Below are 12,853 nucleotides of genomic sequence, written 5' to 3' on the forward strand. Positions count from 1 at the left end.
GGAAATGAGCTTGGCAGGATTAAAAATTAATTATGTATCAATGATAACCGACTTGGAAAAAAAAAATTGGCTGGAGAATACTATTAAAGGAAACTTTATCGATTATCTGTCTAAGCACTTACAAAAATTATTAATAAAATTGCATGTCTTCTGTTGTATATGTAATAAATCAAAGTGAGAGAATTTTCGAATTTATACAAATTCTCCTTTCATTTGTAATTTGAATTCTAAATTAGTTGAGAGACTGAATCACAGAGAGGAAAAGAAATCGAAATTAATCCTGATTATATAATTTTATAACATTAGTCTTTTAATTTTTTTTATTTTTTCGATGTATTTTCTTCGTATTTGTCATCCCAGAAGATACTTTTACGTACTGGAGATGTTATCGAATACAGCTTCAGGCCAAAAAAAAACAACAACTTTGTTGGTCTAGTATGTGTTTTTCCCCAAATCTTCTTACATTTTATATGTGTTTTTAATTTTCTTATGAATCCTTTATTACAGTTGAAAATCCTTTATAGATTCGCGACCTGTTTAAATATTCTAATCAATATTTCAGAAGGAGAAAATGAGTAAATATGATTCTTAAATTATTTTATTATGATCTTTTAATTTTATCTTTTCAATTCTTGAATATTTAATTACATCAACAAATTTAGTTAAAATTTAATTTAAGAAAAATCTATAAAATAATTGAAAATCTTTACTTTTTCCATGTTATTTCTATACCTTCAAAGTCATTAAGTTGGTTAAGCTTTTCATTATCGTATTTAAAATGTCGGATATTATACGTAAAGTAAGAATAAAAGAAAATCAATTATAATTATTACGTAGACTTTATGCTTATCATCACTTACATTCAATTCGAGTTTAAAACTTTATATGAGCATAAAACTAAATTGCAAAGTCGAGAGTATAACTCTCTAATTTTGTTAATGAATGCCAAGCACGAATATCAATTTTATTAATGAATCTTTAGCAATATCGTTGAATAATTATACAATATATATAATATATCACAGATTGTGTTCGGACAAATGCTAACAGCTAGCTATTATAAGTTAATAAGTACGCTTCAAATAACGATCAGTCTGCTTTAATTATTTTCTGCAAATTATATATATATATAACCAAGAATTAATTTGCTTCCTGAATTATGTTTTCCATCAGGAATATTTCATTATTCTTATACTTCGAATATCGATTTTGATCTTCTATACAATAAATTTTACTTGATTAATGGCAAGAGTAAAATAATTACATTGATTAATAAATAAACTTAGTGAAATTTTATACTTTTAAAAAATGAAAATATCTTATTTTTACCTATGAATTTTTAAGCAGTTTCTTAGAAATTTCAATTAGAATAAAATCAATAACACCTACGCTTTTTTTTGTTTTATTTTTTTTTTTAATCTAAGGGTCTAATTTGTGGTATGGTATTAAGTCGAGCATCGATTGTCTGTTAATTAATTGATTCTGTAAATGGCTCGAGTGATTAATAAATCAATGATAATCAAGTAGAATTGGTAACTATTCTAACAACCCATCAAGAAAAATATAAAAAGATAAGGTAGTAAAGAACAATGGCTACTTAATCTACACTCACTTTTAGTGTAAGTAATCAATTTTAATTTTGTAAATAAACACGAATGAGAATTTTATTCACTCGAAAAGGAGTATTCTCTCATCTTTTGTGGTACGATTTGATTGTTAATTCAATAATATTGCCGTAATTTGTTAATCTAGAATTTTTCTTTGTTAATCCCTAAAAAATCCTAGAATTTCACTTTTTAAATTGCATTTAAAGTACGTTGATTTATTTAATTATAATTAATGGACATTTTATTATTGTGTAATTTATTTAGAATTTTGAAATAAATTGCATTATTATTTGTTTTTTATTACAAAATAAAATAAAAATTCGTATACGTTTATATACATTGTTACTTTGCTTTTGTTAAAAATACAATAAAATAATTCTCCGGGATGTTTTTAATGGGATATTATAACGAATTACTTTAAAATAATGGCGTTATTTTTACATAATTGTAATTAACGTTGTTATAAAATAGAATTACGGTAAAACAACCATAAATTGCAATTTTATTAATAATAATCGGGTTACTACTATTCCGACTTAAGGTTATGCCTGAAATTATCGATTTGGCCCTAAATCGGATAAAAGGGCCTTATCATTGGTCATTTTCTTGCAGATTTAGCCCAAAATCGGTGTTAAAATCAAAACATATTCCATCAATTTGTTCTGCTTTCTCTTATTTTTAAATACAGTAAAACCTGCCCAAAACGGAACCTGAATAAAACGGAAATCTCCTTCAAAACGGAGCGATTTTTCTACGTTCAAACAACCTGTTCAAAACGAAAACCTGCTTAAACGGGAAAAAATATTCGGTACCGTACGATTCCGGTTTACACAGGTTTTATTGTATTAAAAGGTGCGATAATAATATTCTATTTTTCTTTCTAGATAGATACCGCCATTATGAATTTTCTTTCGAAATTATTACTGTTAATTACAATAATTGTTCAATTACTATTATATTTATATGCCTATTACGAAAATTGTTATTAATAACTATAATTATAAAATTGCAATTTATGTATAATTTATAATATATAGTACAATATAATGCCCATAAGTCGCGTGTTACCGGTATAATAATTTTCTGCAATCCTTTACCGAATTACCTTCTTAAAAATATATAGGTCTATATATAAAATTACATGTTAATAGATTTGTTTTAATGATTTGATTTCCAAAATTTTTGAAGTATTTCAAAATGAATTTCATAATTTTAATTCATTGAAATCTAAATTAGAAAAAAAAAACTTAGTTAATCTGATAGAGTTGATGTGAGCCAGCAGCTGTTATTATTCTTTATGTATATTGTGCGATTTTCAGAAAGATTTTTCACAGCCAAAAAAGTAAAAAAAAAAGGTATTTTTATTTAAAGAATAATTTCATGATTTTCTTTCGAAATTCTGTCTTTATTTGATAACATATTTGTGAAAAAATTGTTTTTTCCCCCCTTAAAATTAATTAAATCTAAGCATGAAATGAAGTTGATAATTCTTTTCTTGAATCATGTCTGAGAATATATTATTAACAAAAGTAGAAAGCTGACATCGCAAATTTTGTTTCTGAAAATAATGTCAAGCCACGTCACTACTCAATATTATCGCGAAAAATATTTTAGTTTTTCTACTTGTTTCAACTATTATTCAATATTTGCATTTACAACGATAGATAATTTTTATTTTATGACAATATGAACTTTTCAAAGTATGATTATTTTTTGTTATTTGGACGACATTAATATTCATTGCATTATAGTAAAGTTTAGACCGTATTTTTTTGGCTGTTTCATAGGTTTTTCTAACACTAATATACAGGATGCAACGCGAGAGAGAGAGAGAAAAAGAATTCCCCATGCCAATATTTTAGAGATAAAATAGGGTGAAAAATAAGCTTAAAATCAACTCTAAACGTTTCTCAAATTCTCCACCGAAGTACTAAACACTAAAGTTGTCAACTTTTTTTTAAAGTAATTTTATATTTTTTATGTTTCTTTTCAATGGATTGAGGCAAGTAAATGTCGTACAGGTAGACCGTATTATAGTAAATATAAACAGAATCTTATCTAGTTTAAAATTTTGTAGTAACCATCCACTTTACAGTAAGAAAAATAGTTGAAAATAAGAGTTTTTCCATGTAAATTTACTTTGAATAACGTTTCCTTTTCTACAGAATAAGAACTGCTCAAAATGTCTTCCGAGGACACAAGTGAAGCTTCAAACAATTCAAGCTTCAAGCTTTTGAAGCAGCTAACTAAGCAAACCAATGATGTAATTCGTCTCATATGAAACGGATTATACCATTGGTCTGTTTAATTTTCTGCTAATTTCTTGAACTCACTCTCCATCTTGAAAACGTAGCGGAATCTCATATATTATTAAGCTTATATGTTAATTATATTACTTATATATATATATTATTTGTTACAGACTAATTGTCAGTTTTATTGGTCGGTTATAAAGGATATCATTTTAACTGCATGCTTCGAATTTGCTTACATAAATTCAAAGCTATTCAGTTAAGAGAAAAGTAATTAAATAATCTTTAATTCATTATTTGACAAGATATTGCATATTCGTCGTCTTACTCTTCGCTGTGTTGATTCACTGCTACCAAAACCACTTTATATATTGGTTACTGCAATCGTAATTGCTTAACATAACGAATGCATAACGATACTGTTTATTATTGTAGTGAATTTATGCTGTTATGCAAATATCAGAAAGAAAAATTGAAATATCATCTGTGTCAAAGTAGTATTTCTTTTAATAGATTTATAACTCTTAATTAATTTTTTTATATTTCTGGTATTACGAACATTCTAATGGTACATCTATCATATTATTATTTAAAAAAAAGAAAATGTCTCAGGTTCCTAAAACAAAGTAACGAGTTGCTTGACTTTCCGGCAAAAAAATTTTAAAATGTGTGTTGGCGCCATCTATTAAGATATTTTATTAAAAACACTTTTTATATATTATTAATTATTATAAAATGACGAACAGCTTAATTTTGAGGGAAGAGATGAATTTTATAAAATATCGTAAATGAGAATAACGAGTAAAATCCTAAGTCCAACTCCACTCGAGCTATGACACGTGATCCTCTCTAGCTCCCCACCCCGTTGATCTTTAATCACCAAAATTTAACGGTATCAATCCTCCTAACATACAAACCTCTCTGCGAAATTTCAGAAATTTTCGACAAAAGACACAGGAGTTATTAAGCTTCAAATTTGGTGAACAAAATCATGCCCTTCCCCCCCCCACACACAATAATATACATACAAAAAAATATCCCATTTTTGTATTTATGAACGTTTTAAGGTCCACTGAATTTAAAATGTAAAAATCTTGGGAGCCATTTTTATATAATAGTAATATATTAATATATAATAGTCTTATCCTATCATCATCTTATCTCTATTTACAGAACTATATAACGATCTTCCATTCATTAAAATAAATGAGATAAAAATAATTAATTATAAATTTAGAATTAATTTAATCTTTAATCTAAATTAAATAAATAAATACTTTTAATATAATTTTAACAACACGCTACAAATTGATCAATATAATGCTTTTATACGACCGATAAAATATATTATGCTAATAAATAATTTGTAATTTATGAATTAATATATTGACTTGATCACTATTATAAGACTTATTTATTATGAAAGCTTATCAATTATTTATTAATGAACTTTACAATGTTTCACTCTGGTAATCTAATAATTGCTTTTATCACCGGATCCACTTTGATTACAACAGTAAAAAAATAATAATAAATAAAATTGTATTAATAAATTGATGCTGGACTATTTGAAGATAAAATGTAACTTGTTTAAATGAATCGAAATCTTTCAAATTCAAAACTTGACAAAAAAAAGGGGGGATAAAATATTGTAAAATTTCATCTCTAATTGATTTTAAATGATTGAATGTTGAATTTTCTTAATTATAAAATGTATAAATTCGAACTAATTTAATTAGTTTTGGAAATAAGTATAGTAAAACCTGCGTAAACCGGAAAGTCGCGTTACCGAATATTCAGTTTCCGTTTTAGACAGGTTACTTTTTAGCATAGAAAACTGCTCCTTTCCGAAGAACTTTTTCCGTTTTATTCAGTTTCCGTTTTAGACAGGTTACTTTTTAACATAGAAAACTGCTCCTTTCCGAAGAACTTTTTCCGTTTTATTCAGTCTCCGTTTTAGACAGGTTTCTTTTTAACATAGAAAACTGCTCTTTTTCGTTTAGGCAGGTTTTCGTTTTGTACAGGTTTCACTGTATTTAATAAATTTTATTGTGTCTAGTTAAAATCACTCGCTTACATACACGGCTCGTTTATTCATTAAAAATGTATGTATATAAATTGTAAAATAATGTATATTCATAATACATACGATGCTTGAAAATAATTTAAATTGAATTTTATACATTACATTTTTAAAGAGATTATTTACTATTTTAAAAGTTGTAATATTTAAAGCTGTAACACGTGTGCTACGTTGCATATAAATCTGTTAAATGAAGAATCTTTTATTTAACGAGTTAAATGCCCTTTTATATATATATTTTTTCTACTTTCTATTTAAAATGTTAAAAGGAAACATCAGAAATTTCGATGTTATAAATGTTTAAATTTCCTTCTTTTGTATCTTTCCAATATAGAAGAGGCCCTTTTTTCCCTTTCTAGGGAAGGCCATCTGGATGAAAACGCCTTCCTTTTATGTGGCCTTCCCTGAAAAGGGGAAGAGGGCCTCTTCCGTATTGGAAAGATACAAAAGAAGGAAATTTAAATATATAATTTACTTAGAATTATTAAATATTATATTAAAAGGACGATCTAAATAGTATTTTTAGTTTATTTTACTTGTAAATAAAATTATAATACTATTCGATTTTCTTGAAATAGGGTTGGAAGACAAATAAAAAATAAAAATAAAGGGTAATATACTATTAAAAATGGAAGGTTAAGGTTATAATTAAAGAAAATTTATCAAATTAAAAAATATAAATGCATTATATAATTAAAAATTAGAAGAATTTAAGCGTAGAATTATCTATTTTATTTATTTTTAAAGAAATTATTTGTCAAAATCGAAGTAACATACAGTATTATCAGAATAAAATGTAAGGGAACGAGATCATTTTTTATTATTTACATACAGGCTAGCAACGTTTTAAAATTTGTTTTGTAAAGTATTATGCATATGAAATTTTTTTATTATTGCGATACAGAAATTGGCTACTTCTTGAAGAATTTTTATTTTAATATTTGACTAAACATCCGCCCTTCAATGCTGGCATCATACATCATTGTGTCTGGTATAACATTTCACTTCCTTTTTTGAAATTTGAAAGATTCTAACCGATGAATGAGAACGTTTCTAACAGGGTAATGTATACATTTCTCTCTTTTTTTTTTTTTTGCATTCCCTCAATAACAGTTATTCTACTCAGAAACAGCTTAATTTTGAGGGAAGAGATGAATTTTATAAAATATCGTAAATGAGAATAACGAGTAAAATCCTAAGTCCAACTCCACTCGAGCTATGACACGTGATCCTCTCTAGCTCCCCACCCCGTTGATCTTTAATCACCAAAATTTAACGGTATCAATCCTCCTAACATACAAACCTCTCTGCGAAATTTCAGAAATTTTCGACAAAAGACACAGGAGTTATTAAGCTTCAAATTTGGTGAACAAAATCATGCCCTTCCCCCCCGCACACACTAATATACATACAAAAAAATATCCCATTTTTGTATTTATGAACGTTTTAAGGTCCACTGAATTTAAAATGTAAAAATCTTGGGAGCCATTTTTATATAATAGTAATATATTAATATATAATAGTCTTATCCTATCATCATCTTATCTCNATTATATATATATACTTTTGAAATTTAAGTCAATTCTTATCACATGGTTACATTCAAAAATGCAAATCATATGACAGAGCGATCAATCATGATTTAGAAGAGCTTTTAAAATAATAAAACGAAGATAATAAGACTTAACTGCTGTATAAATATATGATTAAACAAAATTTTTTTCCTTCTGTATGAATTTTTCAATGAATCAAATTTAAATAAATTGATGATAACAGAATTTAATATTAAAAGTAGTGATGATAATTAGTCAATCATCATGCCTTTTGTATTTACTAAGTAAAAAAGGATTGGGTTGATAATTATGTATTTTTTCCTCCTCGTAAATATAATTGTTTTGAATAATTTTAAATTTAAATTTTACTATAATGATTAAACTAACGGCAGCAACAATAATAATAAAAAAAAGAAGAATAAGATTACATAAAAGAAAATAAATTAAGAAAATATTTTTAGCCCGTTATAACTGAATTCTCCGCATCATTCTAGGAAATTATGTAAAAGTGGTAAAGTGTATTAAAATATAAATATTCTTGCATAACTAGAAAAGTTTTAAATTAAATTTGAAAATCTTATACGCTTTAAAGGATTTTTTTAAAAAATAAAGTAAACTCTCGTTGATTATGAAATTTTCATTTAGTATAAATGAATTAATTTACATTAGAAAATTAATATCAATAATAATAATGACTTTTTTAATATGTAATTGATAAAGAAGAGCAATGGATAAAAATCTAATAAGTGAATTATAATGAGAATTATGTTTAATAATGGTTGCCAGTAGCAAATGTTTGGAGAATTGAAGAGTGTGTATTATCTTTTGTGTAGAATCAAGCAACTTATGAATTACCATGACAAAAGGAACAAAGTGACAAATGCAATTACAAACTTAACACATGTATCATAGATGATGTGAGTCGAAAGAGAATTATCTTTTGTTTTAAACTTTCTCCATTCCTTTAAAACTATTTTTCTTGATGTCTAATTTATCTTAATAACGTCAAAACTCTTTTACTATTTTAAACAAACATCCTCCTTTCGGATGTCATTAATATGGATGATATTTTAAAAGGTGCATATCCTATAACAGAGTGAGAAAAAAATATATATATTTTAAACGTAACTCTTATTATTAAATGGGATATATCATTAGGAATTATCTACAAATTCACTTATGTCATCAATCATGTTTCATGTTTACTGTCATTCCGCTTGATTAAATGAATTTGGTAAAGTATGCTCTATATCGAATTTTAATAAGTAATAATGGAATTCTATAAGAGAAATCCATTAATTTTACTGTGTGCTTTTAAATATATCATATAAAGTTAACTTATATACATAGGTATATATGGAATAACCTATATATATAGTATGATTGGCACTCACGATTACCAATTTTGAAAAGGGGTATTCGCATCTATAGAATCCCTTTATGAAATTAAAACTATAATATTAGAGGTAGAGAAAGTTAGAAAAATTAATTAGATAAAACTAATAATATTACGAATGATAAATCATTCATGTAGAAGTCGATCAAACGGCCATTTCTAAATTGACGTCACGCTAAATTATCAGTTTAGTAATAAGTGCGATGTTATTTACCGAGGGGAGTGTACATTATTCACTTAGAATTGAATGTTAAAGTAGCAATTGAAGGAAATATAAGGAATAACTTCACTGCCTGGCAAATGTGCATCATCACGTCAACTTCCGTGTTGTCAACCTATTAATAGGAGGTTACACAGAGAACGTCACAGTTGTCAGACGTATTTCAGTTTGTCTAAGTCCATTTTGCATCAAGTCCCGGAAAATTTCCTTATTCTATAATTACATTTTCCCAGATTAACACTACTAGAGTGATAATGAAGGTGAAATAATTATTTCTGCACACATAATCTGGTGTCATCATTAACTTTACTACCAGCATCATTATCGTTATTTCAAGTTTGTTGGCAATCGCTTAACTATTGTCAGAATTAACTTTGAATAATTACGAATGTTATGAAATGCAATATTTTTCTCCGAAAGGAATTCGATATCTTTATTTGTTTATGGATCAAATCGATTTGTATTTCTAAATATGTTTTGCCAAAATAATATCTCGTTTTCTAGTTTATTAGAATTTTAAACTAGTGGAGTTCATTTCCTCTTTTAATTCTCGTTTATTCAGCTGCAATTTGAAAAAAAAAAAAAATGTAGACCTATAAATTCCTGTGTCGTCCGTCCGTCTGTCTGTCTTTCCTTAATCTCGAGAACTGAGTTAGATAGATGAAAATCGAGACCAGACATGGAAACAGAAATAGGAAGCCTTATAACAAGATATAAACGTTATTTTAATTTAAAAATTTTCCCCTGAAAGGAATTAGATTTATGACCGACACAACTCTGTTGTTATCAGGAAAAGTATGATGTACAGGGGAAAGCCACTACTAATTTGAAGTGGAGAGCGTATATTTTAAATTAAATAGATTAAAAATTGCAGCTCGGTATTGTAACGATGTCACAATAAATAATTGCACGTTATAATCTTATTTCTAATATTTAATGCCTTTAAAACGTAAGAAAATATTTTTAAAAAAAACATTATTTTTTTACGTTCGTCGTTTATATTTTATCAATCCCATTTTTATTTTATACATTAATTCTAATATTTAGTTCTGTTTATTCGAATATACCTGATTCCTCCGAGATGTTTTCGAACTTAAAAGTTTTAATCTTGTTAGGATTTTTAGGAAATTCACGCGTACGTGCATTCCTACGAGGATAATTTTCGATTATTACGAGTATTCATCACCATAAAAACATATTTTTTGTGATCGCCAAACGAAAATTTAATCTTAAAAGTCGAAAAAAAAAAATTTAACTCTATAAAATATGGTCGTAGTTGGCAAGTAATATCAATTGAAATATTGTGCTATATAGTATCATAAAAATAATTTCGAAATTTTTACAATAAAAGTATTACATGATCTATTTTTTTACGAGATATAACATGAAATTTTTCTAGAAAAAAAATTTAAAAAAAAAAGGAAGTTTTTGCCCTTTCTATAGCGTAAATATTTATGAATCTTTATTGATTGTTGTTAAGAAAATTCTCTTTTTCGTAGTCTAATTCATTTTAAATTATTCAAGATTAAATATTTCATCTACATTATAGTTTACATAGTCAGTAATTCGATTAAAATTTACAGAGCTGACACTAAATTTGATAAACAAATGAAGAGGTAAGAGAAAACATTTCAATGAATCTAAGTAAATCGGGATTTTATATGTATATTTTCGGTGTTATAAAGGAGAAAAATCGGAATTTGAAAATCTTTTTTTTTATATTCAGCCAATGGTAGTAATATCACGCAAGATGTGAGTAATAATATATACACACATATATGCTATATATATATTTAGTAACAGAGAAGGGAAAGAGAAATAAAAATGTTTAATTTCGTTGGAAAAATATTTTTAAAAAATAAATTTTTCAAAAAAAAGCAATAAAAGCTAGTTACATAAAGCTATAATTTTAAAAATAAAGAGCGCTTTTAAAACGGGAAACGTAGGAGTCGGCAGTGAAATTTACGGTTGAGGTAATAAAACTTATAAGGGATCAGAACAAGAAACAGCAACGACAACAGTTTCCTATCTCACTTTCTCCCGCTAGGGTGAGCCACTGTGTTAATGTCTATCCATTTCCGGTGTGTATCCAGCCCGGAAGTGACTGTCTTATATCGTTGCTGTTTGAAAGTGATGACCTATTTCCCATAACGGAGAATGACAGTTAATACCCGAGCTTGGAAATCGGTGGGAAAAAGTAACTAGATAGGAAAATAAAAGGGCTTATTTTATACGCCAATTGATTTAAATTTAATTAACTAACGGTGGCGCCATCTCGCGTTTGATCAGGGAACGTATTTAAATTTTATTACCTGTGTTTTTTTTTTTGTTTTTTGTTAGCCAATTGTAATCACGTTTTATAATAATTTATAAAGTATTTATCCGTATAAAATTATGGCATATTATATAAAGTTATCTTACGTGTACAATTTATTGCGGTTAAGAGGAATTTTTTACCGAGGTGTGACGTCATACCGGTAGTGTCTGTGTGGAAAACCTTATTGGGAAACAGAAAAAGAAATGTGAAAATTTTGCACATTGCTACTTAAAAATTACTTTAATTTAAATATAAGACTTTTCTATTTTATTTTATTCGTATTTAAATCATTTAAAATTTGAAAAGGAGGGGGGTTTATTTATTTATTTAACGTGTTTAAACGTTACGACAGTAAACAATTTGTAAGATTTCAATTCTTTATCTATTAAATATATTTTATTTCTCGATTATTTATTGTGAACGAACCTATATAAATGCATAAATCCGCTTGCAAAATTAATTATTAATCAAAGAGTATAATAATATCACTGAATATATATTTATTCCCTTAATATTTGCTTTAGGTAGATTTATTTTTGTTTTACGTTGTTAAGGGGGAGAAAAACCTGTTGAGATGTATCGTAAATTCCTTACATACAAAACAAATATATGCGGAAGTTCAAGGAAACAAAATAAATTACATTTCTTAAGAACATAAATTTTGCTCTTAACTTTATAAAAATTTATCCGGATGTTTAAGCAAGTAATTGATCTATTTTTCTGTGTTTTATTATAATTTACAATGTCTTGTTTTAAAGTAATTATAAAATTTGTTTAGTTATAATTTTTTTTATTATTATTAAAGAATTTATAGCTTATTCGGCTTATGAATTTGTTTTTATCTTTCAAAATTTCTTAGTTTTATTATAATTATTATTTTTAATCTGTTTAACAAAAATTCAATCTCTCATTCTAGAATTTTGTTGTAAAGCTTCGAGCGAAGTTCAAATTTTAGATTAGGATCGACAATCATGTTACGTCTTTAACCCATTAAAAATGACTAGAAGAGGAGGACCCATCTCTTTCTATGGCTTCTGCAAAATTGACGTGTTCAAGCTTAAATTTTATGTATAGATTACCGAAGTTACTTCTCATTTTAGCTTTTTCAATTAGAGTAATGTGTAAATCCCACAAAGTGATCGATTTTTAATAGTTTAAAACGTAGAAAAATTGATATTTTTATTATTTTTCTTGATGTTTTAATGTTGAATATTGTAAAAAAAAATTGCTATGTCCGTATAGCTTCGATAAGTACAGTACATCAAATGTTAGGACGCTTATTGACAAAAGAATAGATGTAATGCGTGACGTCCTATTGTAAGTATACAGTATGTAACGTTGATAGTGGTTCTATAATTGTAGTATTTCTACATTAAAAATGCGCTATTCGTGATATGTTAAATGCTTGTACTATTATATTTTAAC

This window comes from Centruroides sculpturatus, unplaced genomic scaffold (assembly GCF_000671375.1).
Source record: "Centruroides sculpturatus isolate CEXI.00-Female unplaced genomic scaffold, Cexi_2.0 scaffold680, whole genome shotgun sequence".
Taxonomy (NCBI): domain Eukaryota; kingdom Metazoa; phylum Arthropoda; class Arachnida; order Scorpiones; family Buthidae; genus Centruroides; species Centruroides sculpturatus.